The following is a 6,204-nucleotide window of genomic DNA, read 5'->3' on the forward strand; positions in this document are numbered from 1 at the left end:
TGGTCCGCATCTTTACCGTTTTATATGAAACAGCTGCCAGGTTTCATGCCAGAGGTGACTGCATTTTGGAGACAAGCAAATGTACTGCTGTATTGCTGCCAGATACTGATCTCATGTACATTAGTCTTGGCTTTTCAAATGGCTCCATTGGACTTCGGTGGTGCAGCTCCAGCCTGACCCCAGCAAAAAGGAGATCTGAGCCCGTTCCACTATTTTTTGGCGTTCAAAAAATGTAAAGTATGTGTCTTATAACAATGTACCCATACATTCTGCCATCCTGTTAACTCTTGCCTCTCACAGGCCCTCTCTCTTACATAGCCAATTATTTAGACAAGAACTGGTGACTAATGGAAGCAATTTGCAGGAAACATGCTGTTCCCAAGTGGCCAACAGCAAATTGCTAATGACTGACATTAGAATGACCGTTCTCCAAAGAGAAATAGTTGAAAGCCCACTGTGCACAGCTCTGATCGCATTCAACAACAAAACACCCATCACCCCCACCAGATACTGGTACCTGCCGTTTATCCTGGCTACTGCTTGCATCCTTTCTCTGGTACATCTGTAAGAGCAACTACACTGAAATGCAACAACCACATATTTGTTTACACAAACATGAAATGTGATTTAAAACACTTTGGTAATGTCACCTTATAAACTTGATGGACAAAATATTAGAAATACAAATGTACTATAGGGAGCAATTCTGCACTGCTCAGGAGATGGATCATAGGGCTTAATAGATCATTTCCATCTCTGAAATTTCTGAGTCATGATGAATGGAATTTCTTAGTATTTGAAACAAGAGAGGGGCACGTTTAAAAAGACTGGAGAGGACTGCAGTGTAAAATCTTTGCACTATAAAAAAGGCAGCCTTGGTTTTTATTGCCCCTGCGGGGAGTCTCCTGTGAACCAAACAGCAACTAAATCAAATAAACATTTCTGAATTAAATCCATCTTCTCTTTAGCTTTGGGGAGTTTAAAAACCCCAGTAATTTATCGAATTGCCTTTCATGGTTATACCTGCAGATGCCTTTTGAATTTGATAGCAAAAACATTCAAACTCACAGTGTTTCCCAAATCAGCTAAATACATTATATCACCTGTGCCAGTTACTATATTTGTAGGGCAGTAAACAGTGGCCTTTATTGTTTGCTGTTCCTGGGGCTGTGCATAAGAACGAGCTTAGTCTGTCTCCAGAGATATACACCTACCTTACTGGCACCAGAAATATTACACCAGCTTAAATCAGTGCAAGCTTTCCATGCTGTCACTGCCTTCCCTGTTTTGATTTGGTGACGGTAATCTCTACTCACTGCTGTGCTGATACCTTTTGAGTCGAGGTCCCTTCTCTACTTCTGCTGTTTCTGAAAAAAAATTAACAAGTGCAGCTTAGGCATGTTATGAACAGTTAGCAAATTTCCACACCTTAGAGGATATGTGGGCTCAGATATCTGGTTTTCTTTGCAAGCAGATGGAGAGGTGAAAATTCTTATGTGGGCTTGTCATATCCTTATCTCGAACCCTCCAGAAAAGTAGGAAAATGAAGGCGAGAAGGTGAATGATCCAGACATCAAGTAACTTAGCTCTTCTCACAGGCAGTGAAATTTGCATAGAAAACCCAAGAGAGAGGAAAATTCCAGGTGGATATGGAAATTTTGGCAAATGAGTTATATGAGGAGCGTTAGGGCAGAGCACAGAGATTAGGGCAGAGCCATCCAAAAGGATTTTAGGAAAAAACACAGCAGAGGCCCTGATGATGGTATCAGCACTGCTCTCTGGGGCTGAGGCCCTTGGGAACAGCATCTCATGACCTCCCACCTCCTGCCTTTATATGATCCTTTCTCATCTTTCCCTTTCTGTCACACAATCTTTTCTTCTTCCTCTTCTTCCCACTCCTTCAGTTTACCATTTTATAACATCTCTGGGGCTAATTCTGCAATTGTTTACATGGCATAGGACCATTAGGAAAGCATTTAACACAATCTGATGTGATTTAGGAGGTGGAAATAGCCATGTGAACAGGAGGATCTGGCAGACCCATAAGCAGCTCCTGGGTCACAATTTGGATTTTTTTGATGCAAGCACAGCCCAGGCTGTTCAGCAGCAAGAGCTTGGTGAGAGTCTCCTCATTCAAGTGACTGAGGCTTTTGCAAGGAACAGGAGAACGTGAGTTTTCTTTATGCTGTTTTTTGGCAGTTCTAGGGAGGCGTTACTGGCTGCTTAAAGATATTTTCCATACTGCTTATCTTTTCTTTCCTTTTGAGTGCCACATGGTCTATCATTTCCCGCAGCTCAGATACAAGCCCCAAGGGGACTTAGTCTATGAGTAAAACACAGAACTAAGCAACAGTGATTAAAACCCAAAATGTTTTAGGCATACTGCTGTTGCTGGTGACACTAGTTTCAAATGCTTTCCCCTCCTCACTGTCTCCCCTCTCTTAGTGTCTTTTTATGAGCTCCATGATGCCACTTATCATCCAGGTGAGCTATGCCAACACAGAACGGATGGAAGCAAATCATATCACTAAAAATGTTCTGTAAAGCCTACCCCAGCTATAGGCGAAAAAATTAAAAAAACCCAGAAAAATCCTCTTTCCTGTGTTACTATCAACATCTTACATTCTTCATTCCATACTTTTCCAAGTCCTGCCAGTGGATGGACGATAACTCGTCTCATTTCCTGTTTTCACTTTCTGTTTCTCAGGTGCTAGCACAACTAGAAAGTCTGAATAACTTTTAATTTCACCCCATTCCAAAAAGGATTTCATTGACATCACACACACACATCACACCACCACCAACAACAACCCCTGTAGTCAATTCTTTTTTCAGTCAAATAAATTTTTCAGTCTGTTTCTCCACATGAATACTGCTTATGCAGGCACACTGGCTCACAGTCTGGCTGCAAGTCCTCCTTCAATAGCTTTTGAACCTTTTTGATGAATTTAAAATTCGATGGAAGGGCAGCAGTCTCAGAAACAATCTTGTTCCTACAGGATCTGTTAATACAGACAGCATGCAGGGGAGCGAGAACTACGTTCGATGCCCCCACTGAGCAAACATTATTGTTTCTCTTGGCAGCTGGTACTCACTTGGTACTCACTGGCCAGCCCACACCTACTGCTTCTTGTTTTGCAGGGCTGTCACTCGTGGTGTGGGGAAGAGATGTCATTAATGTGGCAGGGATGGAGGTGGGCTGACGGATACAGGGAGCGAGTTTGTTGGAGATCAGGCCTTGCTGCTTCCAGCTCTCCCCACAGGAATTGTTTTATGGCTAAATTAGATTTATATTGTTTTACTTCAAACATGTTGAAAGGTTGACTTCAGCTTCAAATGGCATTATTTTTGTGGAGGTAAAGCCAGTACCTTAATATTATTTTAACAAAGCCTTCTGAAATGCACATACATTTCCAGTCAGCCGGATTCTTCCTTTTTGCTGAATACTGAACATTCTTTTCTTCCCCTCACTGTTGTCTTTGGCTGTAGAAATTGTACTTTCCACTTTCACAAAAACTGTAGGGGCATTATGAATGCCTGTATTTTTCTTGAGCGGACTTTTTGCTTTCTAACAAAATGGTTACACGAACTCACTTCACACAAGTTCAGTGTGAAGTATATGATTGTAGAGCACAAGGTGCTTATCTACTTTGCCTGTGTAGTTGCAACTGAAAATTAAATTCTCCTTTATATTTTCTAATAGGGTGCCACGGTGAACGGTTGAAAAGCTGTCATGTTCTTCTTCAGCTGGCTGCATGTCAATGTGATAGACAAAATGATTTCTCTACAAACAGTACAAAATTGCTTTGGGGTCCTTAAGGAAAACAGGAACACAGTTACTTCTTATTATCTCCCTTAGCAAATTGTTTTCTCCACAGCTGTAAGTAAAATATCTTAACTGGAAGTTTGTATAGCCAGGTGTTGGCATTGTAAGGAGCAGAGCTGTATGGTGTTTCACATTTTCTAATGAAATTACAAACTTTGATTACTATCGCCTGACAGCACTCTCAGCAAGAAGAAATTGTCATTATTCCTACTACACTGATGGGGAGAGTGATTTGTCCAGGGTCACCCTGGAAGCAGCAGTGAGTTTCTGGCCTGCATTTTGGTGCTCAGAGATAGACGCTGGAGTGCCAAAGCCCCTTAGCTACAAAATCTTGCTCAAGATTTTATTAACCCGTTCTAGCGTGGATTTCTTCCATACATAGAGCTTCAGCCTGAGAGACAATTAGCCGTATGCATTTTTTCCCATTATCAGCTTATCGAACTAATGAAAGGAGCCACGACTTCCCTGCAGTACAAATGCTGAAAGCCACATGTAGGTATGGCTGCAGTTTCACCTCTCTCACCATCCTGTACAACAGCAGTACAATAATTTGGGGACAGCTTTCTGTTTAGCATTCCAGGGTTGTAGCAGGAGGTCTACTGCAGATGCCATCGCTGCAGATGCCCCATTTCTATTCAAACTTTTGAGGATGCCCAGGAGCCAGCCTGTCAATGGTTGACAGCCCAAGACACATGTTCCCCTTGGAGACATTCTGCCTATGTTATTTCTTTCATCCTAAGGTCTTGCGCTTAGCTACTTAAAATTCTGCAGTTTGCCTTCCCCTTGTCCTTGCTTTCAGGAGGCACTAGTGAGGATTTATTTCACCTAGCTTTAACTAGCTGATCAAGAAGAGTGCTCTCAATGTCAGCCATTTCAGCTTCCCATGTGCTGGGCTTAGACATCCATTCTAGGATGGAATGGGGAACTTTTTGGAGCTGCTGAGAGGGGGGAACCTTGATGACTAAGTCTTTGGGAAGCTTGTTCCAGTCCTTGACCATTCTCAGTTTGAAGAATTCCTTCTTAATATCTAATTGGGATTTCTCTTGCTGTAATGTGGGACCAATGGCTCTTATCTTTTTGCTGTTAGCCTGTGAGAAGAGTCTGGCTCCACTTTCTCAATAACCTTCCACCAGTGGAAGACAACAGCTAAGTCTCCCCTCAGCCCCGACTTCTCTGGGCTGAATGAACAGATGAGATCCCTCAAACAGGGATGACCATGGAATTTCCAACAGTTTTATGAGTTTCAGGATGAGACTCCCAGAAGGCTTATTCCTTAATTTTTTTATTTCAAGGATTGACCAAATTGATGAAAGGTTCTCAGCTCTACAAGGGTATTTACTAAGGCAATAAATTCTCACTGAATGATGGTAGGCACTTCAGAAAAGCTGATGTTGTCCTCAAAACTAACTGTGGTAGAAAAGAGGGATCCCACCAGGGGAGTGGCTGTGAAGCAACGCATCCCTAAATGGGCACAAGATCAGGTTTTGCCCTGGTATTTGTAATTTGCAGGATTTTTGCAAAGAGACATGTTTGCCTGTGCACGTGAAATTGTTGCGGGGTCAGAGAGACAGCCTGGGCCACTTTGGTCCTAATCCAGCAGCTCTAGTCAGCCAGGCATGGGTTCACTTTGGTTTTACACAAGCATAAAGCTTTAGTTAAAACCTCCTGGAGTTTTCCTTCTTGGGTTGGGGGTTTCACCAGATTTGTTTACCTTATAAAAACATACATGTGGAAAGAGTACAAAAAGGTTAACTGTGTCAACAGTGAGCAGCAGTAAAGCACGGTGCAATAAAAGCTGAAAATACTGCTGGTTTCAGGGAAAGTTAAAAGAAACCATCTCCTCACAGCAGTGGAAATCATGCCACGATCATTTTCCGCTTCTCTCACACTTGACAGGCTATTTCATGACAAAAGCCACAACTAACAGCAGTTAGGTTTTCCCACTTGTACAGCACTGTGCGGCTGATGAATCACTGTCCCCTTTTTGCTAACAACTATATTAAAATGAGTGTTTTTTCTTCCTGAGCACCCAAAGCCACGCTCTCCCACGGAACACGGCTCCCGTACCACCGAGGGCCCGGCCGAAATCCCCCCTCCAGGCAAGGCGGGTCCAAGCACGCGGGGGGACCGGGATCCGCGGGGGGGAGGCCGTGACCCGTGGGGAGGGGCGCCTGTGGGGGCAGGAGGCCGGGGGCGGCGGGGCCGAGCCCCGGGACGGCGGCACAGCCCCTGGCCGGGCTCCACGGCTCCTGCCGCCACCTGGTCGCTGGCTGGGCCCGTCACCCACGCGGGTGGGAGGGGGTGGGCGGCCGCTGCCTCTTTAAGGGAAGCCCGGGCCGACAGCGCTGCCATGGCAACGGCTTGACAGCCGTGACCGG

Source organism: Falco biarmicus, chromosome 12, assembly GCF_023638135.1.
Source record: "Falco biarmicus isolate bFalBia1 chromosome 12, bFalBia1.pri, whole genome shotgun sequence".
Classification (NCBI taxonomy): domain Eukaryota; kingdom Metazoa; phylum Chordata; class Aves; order Falconiformes; family Falconidae; genus Falco; species Falco biarmicus.